The 27,534-nt window shown below is 45.1% G+C and overlaps 1 protein-coding gene across 1 annotated transcript in view; it reads left to right on the top strand.

The window, feature by feature from the left end:
• The window catches only part of LOC138963907 (dystroglycan 1-like), a 182,267-nt gene that overhangs the window by 37,985 nt on the left and 116,748 nt on the right, over positions 1-27,534 (top strand). The window contains exon 2 of the mRNA XM_070335758.1: positions 5,172-5,236. The gene's annotated coding sequence lies outside the window, so the exon portion shown is untranslated. The remainder of the gene's footprint in view (positions 1-5,171; positions 5,237-27,534) is intronic.

The raw sequence follows: 27,534 nt of genomic DNA, 5'->3' as shown, positions 1-27,534 counted from the left end.
AAGAGAAATCAGAAAGAACTTTGGCAAAGATCAAAAAAACAAGTTTGCCAAGTAAATGACCGCGGGGAAAACAGCGAAAGCTGCTTTTGAGTTCGACGTTAACATTCAAAGTTTACAGGGCTTTCCGGTTTTGTTTTTCGTTGTTCTAAATTTGCTGTCATGTCTTAGGGATCAATAATGCAGTAAAGACAGGGTGGATAGAGTGAAGGTGGTAAGGAAGGGGGGGGGGGGGTTACGAGATGGCTAGAGGGGGAAGGAGGACACAAGGAGAGGAAACAACGTAAGATCTCACGAAACACGAAGCAGCTAGGGTCCTCACGACCTTTTTATTTAGTTTTTGTTAGTTGAGTATTTTTGTTTTTGTTTCGTAGATCTATATATATATATACATGGGTTTCGGGACATAACGAATAAAGAGGTAATGGAGGGGAAGGTGTGAAGCGAGATGGAGGAAGAAACACAAAAAGGCCCAGTAGCTCCCAAAACCTGATGGACGACGCAGAAGCATTCTTTGTTAAAGCTGCATTAGAGTTTCACGCGGAAGCGTTCGTAAAGGTCACACCTCGTTGTTGTTTCTGTGGAAAAGACGATTGTTTTCTTTCTCTCTCGCTTCTCGTTATCTTAATGGGCTGCTGAGATTAGCTTTATTGTGGACCAGGTTCTTTCTTTCTCTCGCTCCCTTCATCCCCATGGCAACCAGACCCTTTGACCCCCGGAAAAGAACGTGCAGGATTCCCACCAATCAAATCAATCGTTGTTTATCTTGCACGTTGATTGGAATGCGTGGTAATTGCACTTTAGGAAATACTCAAGGGCTAAGAGAGTTCGAAAGGAGAGGAATGTGCCTTCAATCTACAGTGATTAGGTATTAGGAAGACAAGCTGGTGTCGAGTAAAATGTGCTCCTTATTTTTTGTACCATAGACAGTGGTGGTGCATTTTATGTTAAATGTGTTTTGGAATATGAGAGAGAGAGAGAGAGAGAGAGAGAGAGAGAGAGAGAGAGAGAGAGAGAGAGAGAGAGAGAGACTCTGAGAGAGACTGAGACTCTGAGAGAGAGACAGAGAGAGAGAGAGAGGTGGAGAGAGAGAGCGAGGGAGAGAGAGAAAGAGAGAGAGAGAGAGAGAGAGATATTCCGAGAGAGAGAGAGATACTCCGAGAGAGAGAGAGAGAGAGAGAGAGAGAGAGAGAGAGAGAGAGAGAGAGAGAGAGAGCGAGAGACAGAGACAGAGACAGAGACAGAGACACAGAGAGAGATTGCAGGAGGTCTCGACGAGGATAATTATCATGAAGACAGGAAACGGAGGGATTGTAATGGGGAGGGAAGGAGGGAGTTTACATAACGATGACGACTACATGGATGATTCCTACAGCAAGCCATCAATGAAGAACGGAAGGTATTCTAAACTGTTGCAACTTTTGGAAAGCTTTACGCGCAGTAAAAAAGTAGGCACACATGCACATGCATACAACATTGGCTGGGATTGCACAAGACATGCAGGGAAGATGCGCTGCAAGGTATGTGTTTTTAACGACGAAAGCTGCAGGTTTGGCCAAGTTCAGGTAATGGGACGATGTCTGGCACTGGAAGTCTGGTTTTCTCATTTCACTCTTGGCGTGCTTATTGCTGAAAAGAAATGAGATGGGACCGGCTGGGGGGGGGGGGGGGGGGGAGGAGGTGCGGGAGGAGGATGAGGGGAGTTTTTTTTAGGCAGGTGAGGCGACCAGGAGGTATGCAGTCTGCATCGTACAACGCAACACACCTTCGCTTTTTGGTTTAACAACCAACAGTACACAAGGAGGGAGCCCTTGACTCATCGTTACGTCAGCGGCTGCGGATAAGGGATTGGACATTAATTACCTTTTAGTAAAATTCAAGACATTTTTGTACGCGCCAAGAACATGAACTGTACATCAACTGTAAGTAATTCTGTTCACAAGTTGAAGTTGAGTTTAATAAGTCCAATTAAAGTTTTGGGTTATATGTCTGTGCTTGGAACATTTGGTTTCTTTTTAAATAAATATTTTTTTCAAAATGGACAATTTAGTTGCAGATTTAGTCCCTCCCGAATATAATAATATTGACTTTACGATGAACCCATCATACTACACCATACAATACCGTACAATACAACACAACACAACACAACACACTACAACAACACAGCACAGCACAGACAAGTATAACACAATTAACATAACGCAACAGAACTCAACACAAGACTTGAACACCTCAGACACAGATTCTTTGTGTTGTCGAAAGACGTGAAATCAAAAGGAACAAATTCGCAAAGTGATTATACCTTTCCTGCAGCTTAGAAAAAAATCAAGAAATTTTGAGTGCAGCCAGGTTTTTGTAGCTCCAGGACGTCACATCCATCTTAGCTGGGCTGGAAGTCTGAGGTGATTTAACGTGTGTGTAACCATGGGTTACGAGCTGTCTATGTGCATGCGATGCTGCGAGGAAGGGACGGGTTAAGCTGACCTTCATAGGCACAGTCGTTTTTTGTGAAGACAGTAACGTGTTCTGCTCACCCTCTCCGACCTGCCCAGGCTTTACATGGGTTACGCCTAAAAAAAAAATAGGTGTGGTTACGGTAACCCGACCTACCCTATTTTTTAGGGGCCGACCCTATAACTTTTTATTACATTTGTCAAAAAAACAACAACAAAAAAACAAGAAAACGAGTGCAGAAAACGCAATGAAAGCGAAAGCGCCCGAGTCGCACACTTATTTCCCTGTCAAGTAGGTTTAATTTGTACACATTAGAAAAAAAAGTTTTAAAAAAAAGTGATTGCCTACCTTCCTACCCTATTTTTTTTGGCTATGTTACCGTAACCACACCTATTTTTTGGGGGTCTTAAGACCATATCCCTCCATTTGGATGGATATAACAAAAAAATCAAGAGCCTGCGTGATTTCTTTGCAGAGGAGCAATGTGTTTGTTGAATTCATTGTTGAAATGAATTTTGAAGTGACAACACGTACTTAGTTTATATGTGCTAAATTAATTCGACACAAACAAACACCGACCAACAAACTTCCGAACACATGCCACTTCCACCACCAGCACGACCAGCGACAACAACAACAACAACAACAACAACAACAACAACAACAACAACAACAACTGTAATCATACATAGACCTTTTATTTTATTTTGATAGCACCTGTCTTTACCTGTGCGGCATTTTCTTTCATCTTCATTGCTTGTTCCTCTGCTCTTTTTCCACCTGTGCCTCTTTGAGTTGAAAGTGCCGAGAGAAACTCTAAATGGTGACGAGCAGATCGCTTGTTCCGCAACCTTGGCCTGGTCATGTTGGCATGGGCCCTTGAACACGTACGCGTCCCAAAGCGGTTTTACCGAATATTTTTCTGTACTTGGTGGAGTTTTGTTCAATGAGTTTGTGCACCTGTCCGCCATGTCCTTCGATCTCTCCCCGCTGTCTCTCTCGGTTTCTGTCGCTGTCTCTCAGTCTCACCCTATCTCTGTCTCCATTTGTCACTTTCTATATGTATCTCTCTGTCTGTCTGTCTGTCTGTCTGTCTGTCTGTCTGTCTGTCTGTCTCTCTCTATGTCTGTCTGTCTGTCTCTCTTTCTCTCTCTATATATCTCTTTCTCTGTCTTTCTCTCTGTGTCTCTCTGTCTCTGTCTCTCTCTGTCTGATGTGTCTCTCTAGCTCTGTGTGTGTCTCTCTCTGTCTCTCTCTCTCTCTCTCTCGCTCTGTCTCTCTGTCTCTCTCTCTCTGTCTCTCTCTCTGTCTGTGTGTGTGTCGCTGTCTCTGTCTCTCTCTCTGTCTATCTCTCTCTGTCTCTCTCTCTCTGTTTCTCTCTGTCTCTCTCTGTCTCTCTCTGTGTCTCTCTCTCCGCATGCCCCATTCCTCGTTGAAACTTACTTCTCAGCTCTTCACCTATTACCCACCTCCCCCATCCACACCGTTCTCTGAAAGTAAAACCAGCATGGACTCCAATGCCTCTTCTACCACCCCCCAACATGCATCTCCGTTAGTGTGTTGTTTTTCCCTCTGCCATTTCTCTTTCATCCTTATCCCTTTATGGAAAAGCGTACCATGTTTGTTTTTCTTGCCTTTTAATTACTGGACATAGTGAACGGGTAAAGCGGCTGCCGCTACTGCTGAGTAAAACCGTCCTAAATTCAGTTCAAAGTTATTTTGGTCTGACTCTGTCTTTAAAGTTTGTTTCAAGCAGGTAGTTTGCTGGTTGTAGGGACAAGGGGTTGTTTGCAGCACTATCAAAGATTGCAGAGAGGGGATAATTAAAATTGTGTACTCTTTTCAGTACTGTTTTGATCGTTGGGCTGAGTGTAGCTGGAGTTGATGGTTGACTCTGGGCAGATGTTTGCAATATTCTGAGGTTTCACAGATTGGCTTTTGAGTTATGATAAAAATGTGCATGCCATGTGTGTGTGTGTGTGTGTGTGTGTGTGTGTGTGTGTGTGTGTGTGTGTGTGTGTGTGTGTGTGTGTGTGTGTGTGTGTGCGTGTGTGTGTCTGTGGGTGTGTGTGTTTACGTCTGTCTGTCTGTCTTTCTGTCTGTTTGATTGTATGCCTGTGTGACCCAGGTTTCGTGTTAACATGTGTGCTTTAACCCAACCTCTTTTATGAGCAAGCGTACCAGTGACTTTTGTGTGATGTTTCCGCCGAGGGTGTGCGTGCCCGGGAGTTTTTGTGTGTGACACTCATCGCACTTGTTGTTGACGAAAACGACAAAAGTCAACCACGTTCGACATTTTGCATGCACGCTTCCGTGTGCCACTGTTGCATTTCACTAAGTGTTTGTGTCACCTCGTTCTGGTGCGGGTAGTTTGTCATATGCTTTAATGCACATGGCTCTCATGATTTTAGACTGTGTATAGATGGAACACTTTAGTTGTAAAACAGCTGTTGTGGTTAAATTTCACTCATGTGGACAACGAACAGATTTCATCATTATTTTATTTTTTGCTTATTTAACTATAAAAAGATTATTTAAATTTGGTCGCTGCGCAAGTTGCATGGGTCATACAATGAGAAATAATGATGTACTCCAATGTTGGAAGTCGAATTTTTAACTGCGTATTTGATGTATAAAATCTGTGGGGGGATGGGGTTGTTTATATACACGCGTGATGAGACGGTTTGTGTGACAGTTTAATTGTGTGTTTTGTGCAGGTGTAACTAACTGATGCGTGGACTGTGGGAAACTGGCTGTACGGATTGCTGAACGCGAAGAGCTGGTGAGTGTTCTTACAATCTTTAGTGTCTTTCTACCAGCAGTGACGCTGTTGCAGTCGCTTCTGTTATATATATATATCATACATATCTGTTTGTTTGGTTTTTATTTTTCGAACCTCGGTCACTATTTCACTCGTTATCTCTTTCTCTGGTTGTTTGCATGTGATCTTTCTCAATCAAACGATCAGCTTCTGACTCAGTCTTTCTGCATGTCCGTCTATCTCTCTTATATTATTAAGCTTTCCAAATTACTGAATTGTCCGTGTGTGTGTCTCTGCCTCGGTTATGCTACATAATTGTGAGCTGTCTGGTCCTTGCTCTGTTTGTCTGTCCGTCCGTTTGTCTGTCTATCTGTCTGTCTCTCTATCTCTGTCTCTCTGTCACTGTCTCTCTATCTCTGTCTCTGTCTATCTCTCTCTCTCTCTCTCTCTCTCTCTCTCTCTCTCTCTCTCTCTCTCTCTCTCTCTCTCTCTCTCCGTTTTGCCCACTGCTTGGCCAAAACTTCAACCCGTACATTCTTTCATAACATTCACAGATCGTGTAATACATGCACATGTAACTAAGGTTTTAAATATGTGTTTGCATTCATGTTTTCCCTGTACATAAGTATGGCTATTACCGCCATGCCTCCAGGCTCATTGGTGTGTGAACATTTACGCAGACCTGTTTACCCTTACGATTTTGGCGTAATTTATTACGATTTTCTGCAAAAAATACGCCATTCCGCTATCCGTGTCAAGACTACGATTTTCATAAATAAAAAAAATGTAAAAAAAAAAAATTTTTTTTTTTTTTTAATATTATTTCACATGTTTGGCATTGTTTTTTTCAATGGCAAAATGGGGTGAAAAAGCACAAAACTGACCAGAGATCATAGTCATGTCTGTCTGGTGAGACGCTAGAGAGCCTTCTCGTGGTGAAGTCTCGCCGTCACTCATTCGGCAAGCGCAAGTACAGTAGAGAAGCGCTTGACACACTGAAAAAGGCCTACTATGAGCAAAAGAAAAAGAATCAGTGATGCATGTGCTTTTGATGTGATCTTCTTTGAAATTATGATGACTACAAAAACTGACTGATGTGTTTTGTTTGTGAATGATGGATATACGTGCATGATTGCGTTTCGCAGACACAGTTGTCATGTGCGTTGTAATTGGCGACGAATGCTGGATGATTACTATTTTTGTGCAAGGATTACTATTTTTGGGGCTGAGCATTACTCCAAAACACTTATGGGGGTAAACAGGTCTGTTTACGGTGCTCAGTGTCTGTGACGAGGAAGGATGGGCGAAGCACATTTTATTTTAAAAGGGCACAAATGAAGCAAAGAAAATGTTCAACAAAATACCCGCTGCACCTTTTAGTGCATGCTTGCAGCTGTATATACCGAGTTGAGAGAAAGCTTGTCTGTTTTGGCTCACGTTTTAAAGGTCCTTGTCTACATTTTTATACCGAAATCGCCATTTGACCATTAAAATGCGGAGTCTATTATCTACAAATATCAACAATACACCCTTTCGACCAGGAAAGACGAAGCCAGTGTAGCCGTTTGAAAATTCATTGTGGTATTCCAGCGTAGTACTCATAGTAGGATATCCTTATTTGGAAAATGCCAAGCGCAAAACTCCTCTCAAATCCCGAGCATTTCGTGCGTTAAAAAAAAAGCGTGGACAGCGCTCCAGTGTCAAACTTGCTGCACTTGTTTGGGCGTGGCTATAAGCATAGTGACATGAATTTGATTGGTCAGTATTTTTAGGCAAAGCACATGTTCTCAGCAAACAGAAAACAAAATATTAGAAGCGTGAGTCACGCTACCCAAAAATAAAATCTATTTTTACATATATTTTTTTTCTATAACTTTTTTCCCCATGGTTCATTCATCATCTGACATAACTTTTTAGCGAAATCTAACCATAAGATTATTGAAAAAAAAAGCAAAAATGTAGACGACCACCTAGAGCCAAGCAAATTTTAACTGAAGTTTCTTTCACAAAAAAACATGTGTCCATGGACCTATCGACTATTTCATCGGAACATCTGCTTTCCTGAGCGGCTAACGGAAAAAAGGGGTTATTCTTTCGTTTGCACTGGTGACCTCGATGCGAATTGTGTTACACATGTAGCATCTGTTACATGCATCTTGGTTCATCTGTTACATTTTGGTTTCGTGTTCTCAGTGATTGGCGACGGGCGAAAGCTGATATTGACTTTTGCTGATTTAGTGGAATCGTTGGTGGCAGCTGTATCCCTCTGTCTCTCTTTGTCTCTCTCTCTCTCTCTCTCTCTCTCTTTGTCTCTCTCTCTCTCTCTCTCTCTGTCTCTCTCGCTCTCCCTTTGTCTCTCTCTCTGTCTCTGTCTCTGTCTCTCTCGCTCTCTCTCTGTCTCTCTCTCTCTCTGTCTCTCTCTGTCTGTGTGTGTCGCTGTCTCTGTCTCTCTCTCTGTCTATCTCTCTCTGTCTCTCTCTGTCTCTCTCTGTCTCTCTCTCTCTCTCTCTCTCTCTCTCTCTCTCTCTCTCTCTCTCTCTCTCTCTCTCTCGGTGTAGTCAACATTTTTATTGTCCCATAATACTGATTTTCTACCGTGTCGGTCAAAACTGCACACTGAAGGTTGGGCGTTGGTTGTACAGCCTCTTGTCCGAATAAACATGTTTGCACCTGTGCTTATTTGCACGTCTATTTAGAAGACTAGTTTGTTTTTGTTTTGTTTGTTTGTTTGCTTAACGCCCAGCCGACCACGAAGGGCCATATCAGGGCGGTGCTGCTTTGACATATAACGTGCGCCACACACAAGACAGAAGTCGCAGCACAGGCTTCATGTCTTACCCATGCAGTCACATTATTCTGACACCGGACCAACCAGTCCTAGCACTAACCCCATAATGCCAGACGCCAGGCGGAGCAGCCACTAGATTGCCAATTTTAAAGTCTTAGGTATGACCCGGCCGGGGTTCGAACCCACGACCTCCCGATCACGGGGCGGACGCCTTACCACTAGGCCAACCGTGCCGGTAGAAGACTAGTTGACTATAATATAAAGATGATGGATCGGAAAGTAACTTTGTGCAGAAAAATTACCCGACTATCATATAGTCAGAACTCCAGTAGTGTTGGAGATGATGACTTCTGAATGCGATTAATGGGAAAATAAAGTTCCGCGTTTTTGTTTTGTTTTTAATGACTGACTTGAAGTCAGTGCATTGAAAACACTTGCCAGGCAAAAAGTTGTCTGAATGCGATTAAAGTTAAGGAGCGCATTCATGGAAATATTAGAATTCCCCGTTTTTGTTTTTGTTTTGTTTTTAAAAGACTTGAAGTCAGTGCATAACAGACGCTTGTAAGGCAAAACAAATTAAAATGGTTGAGAGAGATGTTAAGCCAACCGCGGAAAATGTTGAAAAAGAATGCGTTCAAGATGGGGAAAACCTGTAGCAGGATTTATAACAGAGAAGGAATGAGAACCTTACTGAGGAATAAAACAGGGAAAAGGGGGAGGGGAAAAGGTTAAGGGTGAAAAGGGGACACCTACCAGCCACGTAAAAAAAAAGAAGAAAAAAATGTCATGCGGAACTGAGAGACATTCCAGCCATTCCCAGTGTGTAGCGATACGGTTTCAGTTTCCGCCGAGAGGAGAGAGAAAGAGGGAACAGAAAATTGATGCGCTTGGATGAAGCCTTGTACCCGGCTGTCTCTTTTTCTCTGTATGTCTGTCCGTCTTTCCGTCCTCTGTCTTGCTGTCTGTCTATCTGTCTCTGTCTCATGTCTTTTTGTCTGTATCCCTGTCTATCTCTCTGCATATAATGTCTGCCTGTTTCTCTCTCTCTCTCTCTCTCTCTCTGTGCGTGTGTGTGTGTGTGTGTGTCTGTGTGTGTGTGTCTGTGTTGAACATGAGCCTGCAACATTGCTAGCCGGTGTGGCCGTGCCTACCTAGCTACCAGCTATACCTTCACGGTAAAATAATGGAATGTCGGTTTCGGCCAGGAGGGGGAAGGAAGAGGAGGATGAGGTGGAGGCCCGGGGGGGGGGGGGGGGGGGGGCTTAGGTGGTGGTGCAAGAGAGGGATGGGTGGTTCGAATTCTGGGTTTGGGAAATATGTGATTTCTATATGTACTTTTAGTGTTGCGCGTTTCGGACATTGTTAGAGTGGTAGTTGTGTGGTTGGGGAGAACATGTTTATTTTGTGAGAAAATTTCTACCGTTTTTTTTTTTAGAATTACATGTGCACGAGTATGAAAACTGTAGTCCCCCTCCTTCAGTGTCTCACAACAACGTGCGCACGCACACACACACACACACACTTACGCACGCACGTACGCACGCACGCACACACGCACGCACGCACGCACACACACACATACACACACACACACACACACACACACCGGCACACACTCCTCTCTCTCTCTCTCGTTCTGTGTGTGAGTGTGTCTCTCTCTCTCTCCCCGTATGAGCTGTAAGTATAAGATTCCTTGAAGCTTTACACTAAATTCCTTTTGTAGTAACGTTTTCGTAAATCAAGTCCGCAATGCACTCCTAATCTCCTCTAGGCATGGGAATTGTTCGCCGACAGGCAAATTTCCGCCAATTTTTTTTTTCCCCGCCGAAAAAGCAAAAGTGTCCGCCGAAAAAATAAATTGTTCTGAAAACTGAATGTAATGGCAAACTTTTCTGAAAACTGAATATAATGGCAAACTTGGAGCTCAAATGACACCATATTGCACAATTTGGGTTCTTTGGAGAAAAAAGTGTTGGGGGGGGGGGGAGGAGGAAGCATGACCCCGGACCACCCCTCCCCCCCCCCCCCTTAGTAAGGCTAGGCGCTTCGCGCCGTCGACTTTGATATTACTTACACATTTTCAGCCGTTTTTGCTTTTTTCAATTCCCATGGCTGCTCCTCATAGTTTCTAGGGTTCACGGGTTCTAGGGCGTTTTAAGTACAAGCATTAATTTGATAAGAAAGCGGTTGGGTGTGTTGTGTTTTGTATGACACTCTTGATTTGCTCACATTCTCCGAATCACGTACGGTTGTCTTTTCTTGTCTTCCACAGTTCTATTATCTGACTGTTTAGGTGACCCGTGTCACGTAGAATAAGGCAAAGGTTAGTGAAAAAGCAAATTAGTATTAGAGTGCCGTCTGTGTCACTGGGTACAAAAGCACCTTTGTCTGAAGATCATGATGGCGCGATAAAGTGTCACACGCTAGGTACTTGCAAGTGAAGCAATTTCACTTTTACGCCAACGCAGCTGATGTGTGTGTGTGTGTGTGCGTGCGTGCGTTTGTTTAGTGCGTACGTGCGCACATGTTTTTTTTTGTGTGTGTGTGTGTGTGTGTGTGTGTGTGCTTTGCTTGTGCGCTTGTGTACTTGCGTTTGCATTCGCCCGCTCGTTCAATTAACGTAATGTAGAATTCAAGCTAAATCGTACAAAAATGAGTAAAACACACCTTTCGGGTAACTACACTAGTCACAAAAAGTCAAGGAACAAAAATTCAAAAAGTCATATCTTCGAAACGATTTCACCAATTTATTAATCGTTTACACCAAAGTACACCTTCTGGGCCACACATTGAATGTGGCAAATTTCATTGGTATCCAATAACGGACACACCCTGGATCACATCATATATTTTGAAATTAAAAGACCGAAAAAGATTTATTCATACTATTGCTGTGCATGTAGACACACCACAAGCTTGGGAACTCTTTCGTAAGATAAGGAACCAATACACAGATGCTATTCGAACGCGAAAGAAACAATATTTGGAGGAACTTGACCGGTCCGTATCTGATCCAAAGAAATTTGGTCAGAAGCAGTGGTGGAAGTTAGTTAACAGGTTTATGGCAAAGAAAGGCTCAGACCAAAACGAAATCCCGCCACTAACAGTTGATTGTAAAACCTATTTTGAAGACCAGGAAAAGGCTGAATTATTTAATATGTCTTTTGTTAAACAATCAGAAATAAACGACACAGACGATAATGTTCCCGATATAGATAATGCTGATTTTTTTGTCGACGATATGGTCGTGACTTCTGAAGAAGTGAAAAGTGTAATAGAAAGTCTTGATACATCTAAAGCTGTCGGGCCTGATAAAATTCATAATAAGATTCTTATTGCAAGTTTACCTATAATAGCAGAACCTCTATCTATTTTATTTACAAGATCATTAAATGAGGGCGTATTTCCAAGCATATGGAAAACAGCACACATAACACCGATATTTAAAAAGGGGGATAAAGGAGACTGTTCAAATTATCGTCCCATCTCACTCTTAAGCTGCGTAGGTAAAGTCCTTGAAAAACGTGTTCAGAAACATGTGTTTGATTATTTTGTATCGAATAACATAATCACACCTTCCCAGTCTGGTTTTATTCCCGGTGACTCCACTGTGTACCAGTTAACATGCCTATATAACGACTTTTGCAAGTCACTCGACGACAGCATTACTGTCCAGGCAATCTTTTTCGACATTTCCAAAGCATTTGACAGAGTCTGGCACAAAGGTCTTTTGAGAAAGTTATTTGCACTAGGGATTCGAGGTCAGATGTTTAATTGGTTGCAAAACTATTTAACTGATCGAAAACAAGCAGTGGTGCTTAAAGGAAGTATGTCTAGCTACTTACCTGTGCAAACAGGCGTTCCACAAGGCTCTATTCTAGGACCTCTCCTTTTTCTGGTTTACATTAACGACATAGTTGATAACGTTGAATCCATTATTAAACTGTTTGCCGACGATACAAGTATGTATTTAAGCCTGGAAAATTCTCAGATGCGAACAGATATTTTTAACTCAGATCTTTCCCGCAGTGGGGCACTGCGGTTATGAAATTAAAGGCCCCTCCTGTTTTTGGAACCGCAGGAGCTTTCTAGTTTGCTGTTAGGTAGATTTTTGGTTCCTCTTTCCTGTCATGCTCTCTTTTTCTTCATGAATTCTTTTCTTTTTTCTGCCTTCTTGCTCATTCACCTATATTTTTTCCAAAAATCTCTTCTCTTGCCGCTTGTCTCGCGATTCATGTATAGTTTAATCTGTTAGTGTTCTGATGTAAGTCCAGCAGTAGATAGGTTAAGCCTATTTTAACATACTGGAAACTGGTAATCTTCCAGTAGGTATTAATTTAGTTTTACTAAAGCCTGCTGGGACACAAGTAATGGGTTAGTGCATTTGTAAACAGGAATCGCTTGACAAGTGGCCCCCTTCATCCCCCCCTTCCTCGTCCTGATATGGCTCTGCGTAGTCGGCTGGACGTTAAACAACAAATAAAAAAAATAAAAAAAAATAAAAAACTCAGATCTTGAAAAAATCGACCAGTGGGCTAGTCAGTCGAAAGTTAAATTTAATCAAAGTAAAACAAAACTTCTGAATATAAGCAGGAAAAGGAATCCAGATTACATCCCTTTGAACTTCGGTGGCACAATTTTACAAGAAACTGAAAGTCATAAACATCTTGGTATTATTATTCAGAATAACGGTAAGTGGGAGTTACATATTAAATCTGTTATAGCAAAATGCCGTACGCTAGTAGCTTGCTTACGATCTTATAAATATAGACTAGGCAGAAAAGCTTTAGAAACAATGTATAAATCCTTCATATTGCCACATTTTGATTATGCTGATGTTCTCTGGGACAACTGCCCTAAGGAGTTAGCCACCGAGCTCGAAAGTATTCACTTAGATGCAATTCGAACCATTGTTGGAGCAGTCCGCGGTACAAGCCATCAAAAATTGTACGATGAGTCAGGCTTTATTTCATTACTAGAGAGGCGAAAACGTCATAAATTGATATTATTTCACAAGATCGTTCACCGCAAGGTGCCAAACTACTTATTAGCGATATTGCCACCATTGATATCAACTAATAACCCATATCACCGGCGCAGACCTCTAGACAGGAAAGTTCCATCGTTTAAAACTGAATTATATAGAAACTCATTTCTCCCATCTACTACACAACTCTGGAATTCTTTACCAGACTATATAAAACTTAGTGATTCCCTAAGTGAATTTAAGCACTTTTTGTCAAAAAACGATTTAAGTCCGCCGTGTTATTTTTATTCTGGAGATCGCATGTCACAAATAATTCACTGTAAGCTCAGGTTATATATAAGTGATCTCAATAACGATCTAGTGAGACGTCACGTTGCTACAGATGCATCTTGTGACTGTGGATTCCCGTCCGAATCCGTACAACACTTCATATTCGATTGTCCAAATTATCGCGAAGCACGTCAAGAAACTATACATACCCTCCCTAATCACACAATTCACCTCCCCCACCTTTTAAACGGAGACAGACAGTATTCTTTAGATTTGAACAGGAAAATTTTTTCCACCGTACACTCGTTCATTGAACGTTCAGGCCGCTTTGGGTAAGTCAGAATAAATGCTCTACAAGCCGGACAACAACTTAAACTTCTGCACATCTCCTACCCATCCCTCTTCTTTTATTCATCTTCTTTCCCTCCTTCCTTCATTTACTGTCTTTCTTTATAATCATTATGCAACGTTCATTACGTTATTAATAGATTTGGTTTATTGAGACAAATTTTTCACCCGTTACCGCCTTATGTTGTAATGTCATGCAGGAACACCACTATAAGCTTCTAGCTTGTTGCTGTTTCTGTGAACTTTGTATACATGTCATGATTGTAACCTTTGTTAAAATAAACTTATGTTTAAACCAACGGAATGATGAGTTAAACTCAGTTCACTGCAAGCGTGTTGAATTTCAAAAGTCACAACTGTCTCATGTCAACAAAACAATGTCAGTAATGGGTATGGGCACCCCGCCGGGCCAAGCATTCGTTGCAGCGTCGACGCATGGACTGCACATGTCTTCTGAGGAGCTGCTGGTCCAGGTTTTGCCATTCATGTTGGAGGTATGCCAGCAGGTCCTGAAGGGTGTTTGGGGGAGGGTGATTGTCTCGCAGCTGCCTGTCAAGATGATCCCAGACATTTTCGATTGGGTTTAAGTCTGGGCTGCAGGCTGGCCATTCCATTCTGTGAACTCCCTGCTGCTGCAGGAAGGCCCCAACCACCCTGGCGCGATGCGGTGTGGCGTTGTCGTCCTACAAAGTGGCCTGGGGTCCCAGCTGTTGCAGGAAAGGGATGACAATCGGACCCAGGATCTCGTCCCTGTAGCGTGCCCCGGTCAGATTCCCCTGGATGTGGTACAGGGGGGTCTTATGGTTGGCAGAGAAGCCTCCCCATACCATCACGGAGCCTCCACCATACGCGAGGACCTCCTGGACACAGTCCTGGTTAAACCGTTCGCCTTCTCGTCGCCATACGGACAGCCGCTTGTCCGGATGCATCAGATTAAACCTGCTTTCGTCGCTGAAGAGAACAGTGGCCCATTGATGACGTGTCCATCTCGAATGACGAGCAGACCAGTCTCGGCGGGCTCGTTTGTGGACTGGAGTCAGCTTGGGCTTCTTGGCTGGTACTCTGGAACGGAGCCGCACGTTGTGGAGACGGTTCCTGATGGTCTGCGTGCTGACTTGAATGTTGGTAGCCACCCTTAGCTGCCCCCTGATGCGCTCTGCAGTGATGGTGCGTGACGTCAGAGCCTGGCGGACGATGTAACGATCAGCCCTTGCATCAGTCTTTTTTGGTCTCCCAGATCTTGGCCTGTCCTGGACCCGTCCAGTCGCTCTCCAGCGTTCTTGTAGCCTCCAGACAACCGATGGAGACACCCCAAGTCGGTGGGCAACAGCTCGGTAGGTGGCGCCGCGCTGAAGCCAGGCAAGGGCTCGTCCTTTGTCGACATCTGGCAGCGATCGTCTCTGGACCATGGTGATGGAATGGACCATAGCTGTGAAACGCTGGCTTATAAAGGCTTTCAGTGCGGTGAGTTTCACAGCCCAGACGTCCGCCTAGCACGTGCCATGATCAGTTCCGATGTTCAGTACCAATGTTCATTCTGCTGAGCCAGTGAATTTAGGCGCATTTTTGACGTGGAGGGCCTGCACTTTCCGCCTGCCTTAGCACCGCGTCCGTGCATCACATGCGGCCAATGATGCTGTATAGACAATTTGCGAGTTGTTGTCAGTGCATTAGCCAAGTTTGGTTGATTTCGTTTTTCGGGTTATGAAGATATTGCTGTTTGCTTTTTCCATGTGAATATGTCAGTTGTTCCTTGACTTTTTGTGACAAGTGTATTAACCGCGGAGAACCGTCGTGCACTTTACTCTTCCTCATTTTGTTTTTTTAATGTACATGCACTTTCTGCACCTTCCCGAACACAATAGCACTGCAAGTGCAGTTCCTTTTCCAGTACCATCTCCCACAGCAGCTAATTATGATTTGTTTTGCAAATGGCGATGCAGCTGATGTTTTTTTGCATAGCACACCTGGGTCTTGTTAGATTGAACACCTATGGGAAGACTGTTTTGCTTGCAGGTGTATCTGTATTTCGTTTAATGGGTATGCAGTGCATGCATGGACGCATCGCTTCGCTGATTAACACTTTAAAACAGCAGGCATGTGAGAGACAAAAGGGTTGGGGGAAGGTAGGGTGTGGGGGTGTGGAGATGTGGGGGGGGGGGGGCCGGAGAATGGGGGTGGGTGGTTGTCAAAGATGCAAAAGTAATATCTTCACGTTCATGGTTGTTCTACTATAGTGAGGAAATTGAATGTGTGTGTGTGTGTGTGTGTGTGTGTGTGTGTGTGTGTGTGTGTGTGTGTGTGTGCGTGTGTGTGTGATTGCATGCACGTACGCACGCACACACACACATACACGCACGCACGCAAACACAATAACACACACACACATACATACACACACACACATAGATACACACATACACGTACGTACACACACACACACACACACACACATACGCACACACACACACACACACACACACACACACACACACACACACACACACACACACACACACACACACACACACACACACACTATCAGCGCCACCATTGAAAATGAGGTCAACAGACGACAGACAAAACGACCAGTCGTAACTCTTACCGCTTACATAACATTCCTCCCTCCCCCTCCGCCCTTCCAACCCCTGTATGTACGGCACCCTCCACCTAACCCTCTGCAAAGTGTGTGTATTTGGTGTAACCTTCGCCTATCAGCGCTGTGCGTTTAGTCAATCTGCTTAGCGAGCACTATTCGTGACATCGTTATCCCAACACGTAGACACTGACACCGTTCTGGATTTAGTTTACGTCTCTTTCTCTTTTCACTGTCCCTGCTCTCTCGTTATACCTACCTACATTTTTACCAAAGACTGTATAAAACTAATCTTATATGTCCCTGAGGTTTTACTATTGTCTCTGTTTGTACCTTCGCTTTAAGTAGTCATTTATTGTGTACCTATACTGTCAACATACTTATAATATTATACCAGAGACTGTAGAGACCGATCTCTGACTAAATACTTTCTCAATATATCTTAGTATACCTACCTGTACTTACATGTACCAGAGGTTGTACTATAGTCTCCGTTTGTACCTTCGCTTCAGTACTCGTTCATCGTGTGGGACTGTCACAGGGGAAAGTTCACGACAGGAATATTTGTGTGTTTGTCCACCAACCTATAGCTATACTTACATGTTATATGAAGTCTTATATCCCGCGCGTATCTCCAGACTCGGACTCAAGGCGCAGGGATCTATTTATGCCGTGTGAGATGGAATTTTTTACACAATACATCACGCATTCACATCGACCAGCAGATCGCAGCCATTTCGGCGCATATCCTACTTTTCACGGCCTATTATTCCAAGTCACACGGGTATTTTGGTGAACATTTTTTTCTATGCCTATACAATTTTGCAAGGAAAGACCCTTTTGTCAATCGTGGGATCTTTAACGTGCACACCCCAATATAGTGTACACGAAGGGACCTCGGTTTTTCGTCTCATCCGAAAGACTAGCACTTGAACCAACGCCCTGACCCAGGGTCGAACTCGCAACCTCTCGCTTCCGAGCGCAAGTGCGTTACCACTCGGCCACCCAGCAAGTCTCCAGAGAGACAGCCAGAGAGAGAGAGAGAGAGAGAGAGAGAGAGGCGACCGGGAAAAGCCTGTGTTGGTTGTGTGCATGTTTTGGGGGGAATTATTCAGACCGTGGAAAAGTCGTCTGTGTCAAGGTGAGTGCCCTGTATGCTATGTCTATGTCGTAGTTTGCACCTGTGTGGGAGCCGTGTCGGTGCAGGTTGACGCTTTTACGGGTGGGCGGGGTAGGTATTGAGTGCATTTTGCAACAGGTGTGTGTCGGTGTGTGTTCTTTAAAGGCGAACATCCGCAGTCTTACCCACCGAGCGTTTCTCGAGTGTCTGACCTGTCTCAGCCTTCTGTGGATTATAGGATTTATAGGTGCGTTGGGACTAGTCGTGACGAGTGTGTGTATGTGTGTGTGTGTGTGTGTGTCTGCCTGCCTGTCTGTCTGTCTGTCTGTCTGTCTGTCTGACCGTCCGTCTTTCCGTGTGTGTGTGTGTGTGTGTGTGTGTGTGTGTCCGAGTGAGCGTACGTGCGTCTGTCTGTTTGTCTGTCCTTCCGACCTTCTTTCGGTCTGTCTGTCTGTCGATTTGCCTGCTTACCTGTTTTTCCCAGTCTGTCTTTCATTTTGTTTTTGCATGTCTGTCTATTCTGAATTGTGTCAGTCTGCCTGCTTGTGAGTTCGTCTGTCGGTCAGTTGTTTTGGTAATAAGCCAAAGGCAAGGAGGGGCGTTATGTTTACAGGGACACAAATACTGTTTCAGGGTTCCCCATGACAAAAGAGGTCATTGTTCCCTGTAGTAAAGATATGTCTTCGCGATGTTTTATTGCTGTATTCATTACATTTTCTTACCTTAGAGCCTTATGTTTTGAGTAGGCCGTATCCTTCTTTTATGACAAGCATTTGGTTTTTTTCAGTCCGACTGTTGTTGGCATTTACTAGTTAGCAACCATTTGCAGACACTCACATTTCTCAGATTGTTCGAACCAGCTGCAACAGACTTCCTAAAGTTTCGATATTCTGGGCGGGACCTCACGCGCACTTGCAGACCCTTCCGATCTTCATACGATACGGTTCATACCAACAGTACTCGACCGTCTAGCGATACACCTTCAAATATTATCGACGCCTTGCAAATGCCCACCGTATGTGGTAAACCTCATGATTGGGGGTTATCAAATTCTCGTCAGTACCAAACCTGAAAAGTTAACGAGACCATCATTTCAGAGTAACTTATCCCTTCGGCTCTGTTTTGTTGCCCTTTTGTGTAATTAATGGGTCAAAAAAGTAAATTATACAAGAGGGGTGGTACCATTTTTGAAACATGATCACTCTTCAAAGCATAGCAAGCCTGAGAGGTACACTTTGCTAAGTATCTCGTCTGCTGTTAGATGTGCTATGTTATTTCGTGTTTTGCGTCAGATGTACAGTTCTCAGTAATTTCTCGTCTGAAGCAAGAGTCTAAGATAGTTTTCTCATCTCCCGCAAGAGTTCTAAGTAGGTAACTCGTCTACAGTAAGGTGGTTTTAGTAATTCTCTCGTCTACGGCGTGATGTACTTAGTAAGTCTCATGTCTGGTTTCCAAAGACCTGCGAGGTTTTGAGACAGTGCGTTACCCGGTCTACCCGGCGTATGATTACCCCCCTGTGTTTGTGCGGCTGATGTAAGGGTGGGTGTAGGGTATACAACAGTGAGTAAGTAATGCAAGGGGCGGGGGTCCGCGACAGGTAAAGGTTACGTTTGTTCCTGTCACCTCTGGGGGTAGAAAAGCCGCGTCAGGAATGACTTTACGCTAACTCTGTGTGCACTGACTCAACCGATAAACACAGAGCCGGGGGGAAATCTCGGAGATTTGGGCAAACATTACTCGGTTCTGATGTAGGTGTCGGGTTGAAAGGGTGTGTGTTGAGGGAAAGGGCGAAATACAAATGAGTATAGATATAGAGGGAAAAGAGAAAAATGCTGTGCATTTCTGGCGGTGCTGTGTCGAGTGAGTAAGTGAGCGGAATACAGACAGGTGTCTGTCAGGTATTTGGAGGAACACCTGTTGACTCAGATGTCTGTATTTTGACTTTCCTGCATTGCTTTTTGTCTGTTTTCCTGTTTTTCTTGGTTCCTTTACTGATTTGTCGATTACTTTGTGTGTTTGTTGGGTTGCGAGATTATTTTCGCTTTTGGGAATGTTGGGGGGGGGGGGGGGATAGGGCTGGTTGTTGGGATGGGTGGGTTTGGTGTGCTCTTAGCAACTTTCACTGGCGAATGGAAGGCCTCATCAATATGTGGAGATCAACACAACTTTCCAAGCTAAGCTGAGTTGTCAGCGATCCAATGGACCCTGCCAATTTGTGTGTGCATCACCTGGCTTTGCCTCTTCGTGGTCGGCTTGGCGTTAAGCAAACAAACAAACAAACAAACCTGGCTTGACCTATTCAGTGACAGGTCTTCATCTCGAACCGTACTTGCACGTGGGTCCAGTTCTGTTGTCCTGATTGCGTCTGTTTGCCTCTATGTACGCTAGACCGTCTGTGCACGCGACGTCTCTAGCTGTTTCTTGCACATTTGTAACGCCTTGCATTGCGGTCTTAAGTTTGTCCCATTGACGTAAGACGGATGCTCAGGATACATCTATCCATCCGAGCTTCCCCATGTTGTTTCGATTCTTCGAGTCCCTACTCCAAGACCCGGTCCACTCAGTCAGAAATGATCCCACCAAAGATGTTCCATCCTTCTCTGGACAGGTTGTTTTGTTGCTGGCAAAATCTTGTCGACGCAGAACCTTTAAACGAAAGTCCTTTCCCCGCCAGTTAGGCGACACACGACATAAATGACCTCATCAGAGATTTTCAGTCGGCCCCGCCAGTTAGGCGACACAGAACATAAATGACCTCATCAGAGATTTGCGACCTCATTGGTTGTTGTGTGAGCAGTTGTTCAACACGAAGGCACATCAGCCTCAGATCAAAGCTGTTACTGTTGCCTTGCCTGTAAGCAGATTACGCTGGCTGACAAAATCGCAACTTTTAATTTCACACTTACCGAGTCCGGAGCAAACGAATCGTAAAACTTGGGTGCCGAGGGCCGACCACTTTCGCTGATCGCAGCAAACGAGCCACGCGATGACAGATAAATGTTTTATGTGCCACTGGACAGAAGGTTGTCTGTCGCGGTCTGTGTGTGGGCTGTAAAAGAAGGGAGTACTTTGTCGGTCTGTGCCTTTAACATCGGCAGCGGGTTTTGCTTGGTGGAAGACACTAGAATTATTTTTCTCGAAACAAAATATGCATATTAATTGCCATAGAAAATCGAAAATTGATTTGGTTCACACGCATGTTTTAAATGAAACACATTTCTGCTTCATTATTCTATGGAGAAGGACGCAGCTCTCTAAGTTTTGCATCCTATTTTAAAGAACAGGTGTATTCTTAAAACTTGGATGACAGCGGTTTCGAGACTGGCAATATATTAGAATACTGATTTCCGTAGTAAATCACTTTTCAGGGATGGGGATTGTCAGCTTTGTTGGTGAGAATCTCGTTAAAGTAAATCATCGTCGTAGACTCCCATCACATCAAATTCGTGCTATCTGTCAGAATAAATCAATGTCAAGGACGGCCAGGTCCAACCACACCGCAGTTCATCACATACTCGCGTGATGATAAGACTAGTAAATCAGTGTCTATCATTGTGTCTTCTTCTTTTCATTCACAATTTATCAAACGCTTGCGTGATGGTAAGACTTGATCAGTGTCTGTTTATTTTGTCTTAACAGTTCATCATAAGCTTGCATGTTGGTTAGAGTAAATCAGGATATATGACAACGTTTTCATTCACAATTTATCAAACGATTTTTTGATAAGTCTTTATTATTTTGTGTGTCCTGTGTCTTTTTCTTAAACAGTTCGTTACAATCTTGTGTGTTGGCAAGAGTAAATCAGTGTATATGACAACGTCTTCTGTTCATTCACAATCCATAAAACGCTTGCGAGGTTGTACACTTGATCAGAGTCTGTGTCTTTTCTTAACAGTTCACCACAAGCTTGCATGTTGTTTAGAGTAAATCTGTGTATGTATATTATGACAACGTCTTCTTCTTTTCATTCAAATTCCTAAAACGCTTTCCTGATAGTAAGACTTCATCTGTGTCTTTTTTTTAATTTTTTTTTACAGTTAATCACAAGTTTGTGCGATAGAAAGGATAAATCATAGCCTACAATTACACCCTCCTCGTAAACAGTTCATGTTACATGTTTCACTGCATAATGTGAAAGTTTTAGAATACCAACTCAACCTATCCAGAGCTACGTGTCGACCAGATGGACGCGAAAGGACGTAACATAAACCCTCGTTATTCAATCAGTCCGTGAGTTAGCAAAGAAGAGTACATCAACGTCAAATACAGCGACAACAACTTTAACGGTACCTGAACTCGTGAGAGGGGTGGGGGTGGGATGGGGTTGGGGGGGGGGGGTGGTGGTTCTAGAGAGGTACTGGAGAAAATCAACATCGAGGACAGCGACAACCACTTTAACAGCGCCTGACCACGAGGGGTGGTGGTGGTGGTGGTGGTGGTAACGACGATGGGGAAAAGAGAGGGGCGAAGGGAGGGAGGGAGGGAAGGGGTGGTGGACAGTCAACAGGGCGTGAAGGAAGAGGTTGTAGATAAAGCACGTTGACCAGACTGGACGCACAGAGCGTGTGATTATGTGGCTGGTCGCGAGAAAGACATCGTTAGATTGTGTGATTGAGTCTAGGCAAGGGGGGGATACAGTCTTATCATTTTGTCATGTGGTTTGTGTCTGGGGCTTGGGGTAGAGTTACGGCGCCATCAAACGGACCGCCGCTTCTTCAGATCTATGTTGAGTTTGGGGCACATCTCTGTTCCAATCAGTTGAACGTAATGAGATAGAGCGGGAGGTCGTCAACAAGTCTGCTGCCCTGGTCCTTGATATGGCATTATTGGAGAGATTCTCTTCGCGACTAGTGTTTGATAACATCGTTTTCGTTTCACAGACAGGCACCTGACCCCATTTTCTTCAGAACCATTTAACCCTGTCTGGTCTAGTCCATTCGGTTTACCGTGAAAAGCTAGAGATAGTAGTCCCAGTCCTTTAGTGAACCTGAGGAAGGTCATTCATCATGAGTGATGTTCCAGTACGTCAACGTTATTGCATTGCACAGATCAATCCGTTCCCTCTTCAGCCAAAAGATCTGTATGAATGTGGCTCCAACTTCTTCTTCTGCGTTCCCGTGGCCATGCTAGACTGTCAAGGTTGTTGAAGTGATGAAGTCTGCAGTTCGCCGCAGGGACTCTGCCGGACCCTACAGTTTCTCCTTCAGGTCCACCATCTCTGCCCAGAATTCGCTTGTCAGGTCCGCAAAGGTTGGACATGTCTGGAGGACAGGTTCTGGGGTCAACGTGTCTGTTCCACCTGGGCAGTCGTCTGTGTGGGAGATCTTCATTCTGTAGAGGTGGGCTGGGAGCCGGCAGTGACCAGAACCATGAGAACGGAAAACAAAAAGACCAAAAAGCACTGTACTCGCGTTAAAATGATGAACAGGGAACAAATAACGGCGACGTTTCGACCTATGGGTCTTCTTCAGGCACGAAAAGACAAGTACACACACAAAAGAAGAAGAAAGACGATAGAACAGCATGAGAACGGAGCCAGAAGATGAAGGTGTCTCCAACACGGCTCAATATATTAGTGTGGATTATGACAAGGAACTTGGAAGGTTAATGACGTGCAACAGTTGATCTACCTTTGGTCGGATTCTACTTCCTTTAACTCCCTTATGTGGTGCAGTGTCGTACGTTTACTGTCGAAAAGCGGTTAATAATTATAAAATGTACCCTTTTTAGTACGGTACACCCACTCCTCCCCTAACCCCCGTCCCCCCCCCCCCCCCCCACCCCGCCCACCTCATTTATGACCCCCTCGCACGGCGGTCTGTGTTGAGCTTTGGGTGTCGTTTGACGACAAAATCACAACCTTGCCCTCTACTCCGCTCTGTTCAGGCTGACGATACAATCATGGTCTCTTCTTGTCTAAGCGTATAGCGTGTGATGGCGAAATGAGCAGCCTTTTGATGTCAGTGTCTGTCCGCTGTGGAGATGATGAAGCGATCATCGATCGACCGATGCCGCTGATGCCGGGATGACCACACCCCTGTCACTCCGTCTGACAGTGATAGCCATTGTCCACCCCTCCCTCTCCCCTCACACAGACGTACCCGTACCATCTACCCGCCTGCTTCTTTTGTCCTTCTCCGGCCACCCTCCCCCCCCCCCCCCCCAGCCCCCTCTCTCCATTGCAACATTGCATCCACTTATTGTTATTCGTGCGGTGTCCAACAAGCTTCCATTGACTAGCTGTGTTTGACAGTTGTGTCCTTTCACGGTTGGCCTAGTGGTAAGGCGTCCGCCCCGTGATCGGGAGGTCGTGGGTTCGAACCCCGGCCGGGTCATACCTAAGACTTTAAGATTGGCAATCTAGTGGCTGCTCCGCCTGGCGTCTGGCATTATGGGGTTAGTGCTAGGACTGGTTGGTCCGGTGTCAGAATAATGTGACTGGGTGAGACATGAAGCCTGTGCTGCGACTTCTGTCTTGTGTGTGGCGCACGTTATATGTCAAAGCAGCACCGCCCTGATATGGCCCTACGTGGTCGGCTGGGCGTTAAGCAAACAAATGTGAAATGTGAGTTGTGTCCTTTAGCCTTCCAGGGGTCTGTGGTGTTCTGCTTTAATCGACTGACTAGTTATGTGAAGCAGAATTTGGCCTCTCATTAGTCTGTCTCTTCTTTGTTTCACTCTTCACATAGTAACTATGTTGTTTCCCGAACGTCACCACTAGCACTCTATGTGTCCAGTTTTCGTCATCAGCCTTGAACCATTTCCCCTGTTTTCATATCTGCGCTTCACTGATCCAGTGATACGCTCATATCTGCCTGATCTTACCACAACCTCAGCCATCTTCCTAGCTCAATTGCCACACACCCCCTCGATCCTCCCTCCCACTCAATCCGCCATTCTCATCATTTCGGGTATCTGGGGACCCCAACCCGGGTGTAATGAGATTGAAAGGGATCTCTGTGGCCGGGTGGAAACCTGACCCCAAAACCCGAAACCTCTGTCCAGGCCCACCGCCCAGACAGCCGCTGGTCGGAAACTAGCACCATCGTTCAGTGGCAACAAGCCCCTGGTTTTTCACGCTCCAGTGAGCGGCTTCTGGGTCCAGTTAGACTGGACTGTCCGCAGGGAGGGTTGACCATTCTTTGCTGCCAGTGAGGCAGATGATGACCTTCTGTGTGGGGGATGGGACAGTTGGTTGTGTAAGGCTTGGGTTGGCTGATTGGCTGTGGCCTGTCTGTCGTGTCTGTGTGGGGGATGGGACAGTTGGTTGTGTAAGGCTTGGGTTGGCTGATTGGCTGTGGCCTGTCTGTCGTGTCTGTGTGGGGGATGGGACAGTTGGTTGTGTAAGGCTTGGGTTGGCTGATTGGCTGTGGCCTGTCTGTCGTGTCTGCTGGACGCAATATATGGGTGATGGTGTAGTTTTGATCTTAGCATATAACCACGTTATGTCCCAAATAGACACCAGGTCTGGGGACAGAAAACCCCAAGTTAGCATAGTTTTGCATGTATGCAAAAGCCCACTCATACAAAAATACACATGGGAGTTGCAGCTCGATCACGAACGCAGAAGAAGAAGAAGACAATGTCCTGGGTTGCCCTGTACGATTCTTCATATGGAATCGTAACACTACATTGGTGCTGTACTTCTGCATCTTTTGTCCCAGACTGTTGTCTCTCTGTTTTTCCTGTATGGTCCTTCAGATAGAATCCTAGCACTTTACCAGTGATCCACACCCGTCTATCTCCCACAATGTCTCTATCCCTGGACGATAATCTAAGTTCTCAAGTGCCCGAAAAATTGGAGCTGTACTTTGGTATCACGTGTCCCCAGCCGCTGCCTCTTGTCTTAACCGTATTTTGTACATGTATCTTCCCAGGACAATGGGGGGGGGGGGGGGGGGAAGGGGGGGGGGTTGTGAGGGAGATGTAAAGTGCCTGTGGTCTATGGTAGCACTGCTGACTGAAAAGAGATGTGGATCTGATGATCTTGGCGAGGCAGGGATTTTATTCGGGACTTATAGAGGGACGTTTCTATCACGGGCGACCTCCGCTGTGGACTAGAGGCCACTAAGCCTGTCTTTTGTGGACGGTAAAGTAGGGGTTTGTGCTCCGGACACACTGTGAAATTGGCCTGCTGCGCGCGCTGTTTCTTTCGCTTGACCTCACAGGGTCAGGGCACATTGGTCGAAGGGGGGGAGGGTGGAGATGTAGGTAGGAGAAGATGCGGGTGTAAGGTTGTATTTGTTTTTTTTACTCAGTTGTTTGGAAGCAAAATAAATAATTCAAAAGGAGCGTGCTCGCAAACATGCCGTACATGGATGTACACATGCACGCACGACCAAAGGCACGCTACGTAAGGACAGAGAGGGAGAGTGCAGGCAGGTATGCAGTCAGACAGACGACAGGAACAGGCAAACACGTTGTTGAATCTTGGATTGATTCGCGATTCTTTCTCTGAGACGTCAGTCAGCACTGTTTTTATCAATGACCAAGAGCACAGCAAGTGTGAAATTGGACATAGTTCTTGTGAAGTTGTCTGTGTGAAAGAGATGCAGAGGTATCGTGAAAGAACGCGTTGACTCGCATGCTTCGTGCCATGACCCCTGGATGCTTTACATTGCCCGTCTGGCGTTATGGTGGTGGAAATGATGGCCATTTTCTCTACCTTTGGCCAAATGAAAGGACAGCGTATGGCAGGGAACAGAAGCAGGCCACATAATCTGGAGTCGTGCGTGACAGCCTTGATGTGCAAGAGATCAAAAGACAAGGTACGAGCTACGGGTGAAGAAATTAAATGGACACACATGCGTACGTGTTTTTGTCATTACCGCTTGTGCCTTTCCCTTCAGTCACAGCCCCGACTACCTCTGCCCCAGCCCTCCATCTCATCCATTCAGACCTGACCTCAATGACGTTCATTTCGTGCTCCTTGATGTTCTTATTAGGGACGAACAGACAGACAGACAGACAGACAGACAGACAGACAGACAGACAGACAGACAGGCAAAATGACAGACAAAAAAGACAGACGCACGCAAGACAGACAAACATTGGCACGCACGCACGCTCGCACACACACGCACGCACGCACACACACACATAAACACACACACACACGCGCACACACACACTATACCAACTCTTTCACTCTCACAAGTTTCTCAAATTACAAACATGACGTTTCACAGATTTTTGCATGCATTAAGCTGACTCTTGCATATTGTTTGTTGCCTGTTTTTCCGTGAAACATTTTAAACGACACAACATACAACAGTGACAGTGTATAGCGGTAGAGGCTGTTTTGCCATTAAAACGTCTGGGTTGATACACAGAGGGAACACTACAAAGCATACCTGGCCGTTCGTCTGGCTACCTAGGTGTTCCTCCCAGGTGATTCATAGGTCACTTACCGCTACACCCACAGTCCGTTGGAGACCCACTGTACTAGGGCTGACCGTCTTCCCTCCCTATCTCTACCTGCCACATTGCATTGCACCTGGGACTTCTTTTTCTCCTCCCAATCAAAGCCAAAACTGAGGAATACCTGGACTTTTTTCTTTTCCCTTTCCTCTGAAGATAAGGGAAAATAATGGAACAGGAAATAGAGGAGGGAAGAGGCGGGGGACAAGGGGGGAAGGAACAGGGGTGGGGGTGGGGGATTTTTCTCAATGAAAGCAAAAGCTGAAGAATGGGTTGGCTGTTTGGCCTTTGCTGCTAGAGAATGGGAAGTAAGATAGGACACAGAGAGGGGGGGGGGGTGGAGGTGAAAGGTGGTGATGCCACAAAAGGGGTGAACGGAGGGGAGCCAGAGGTCCCTCGGTGAAGGTACAAAGCGAAGAATTCTTTTACTTGTTGGCCTTTTTCTTTGGGGGCGTAGTGAGGGGTCTGGAGTTAAATCAAAGCAGAAACTGTGAAATTCTTGGACTTTAGAGAGTAGGGAGGAGTGAAAAATGGAGATAGGAAAGGGGGGGGGGAGAGAGAGAGAGAGAGATTCCCCCCTCCCCCGACTCCCTCGTTGTTTCTCTCTCTTTTTTCCGCCCCAGCCAACAGTAAAGCGTGCGCCGTTAAAAGGATTTCCAGGTTTCTTTGACCTGTTTGATGTTCGTCGGTTCAGTGTAGGATGTTTTACTCACAAGAGAGAAGAGTTGTTTTGAACAAGTAAATCTCTCTTATATTTTGTTGCACCCCCCTTTGCGCAAACGATTGTTTC

Source organism: Littorina saxatilis, linkage group LG4 (genome assembly GCF_037325665.1).
Source record: "Littorina saxatilis isolate snail1 linkage group LG4, US_GU_Lsax_2.0, whole genome shotgun sequence".
Taxonomy (NCBI): Eukaryota; Metazoa; Mollusca; class Gastropoda; order Littorinimorpha; family Littorinidae; genus Littorina; species Littorina saxatilis.
Note: the sequence above shows the minus strand (reverse complement) of the source record. Positions and strands in the feature narration are given on the sequence as shown.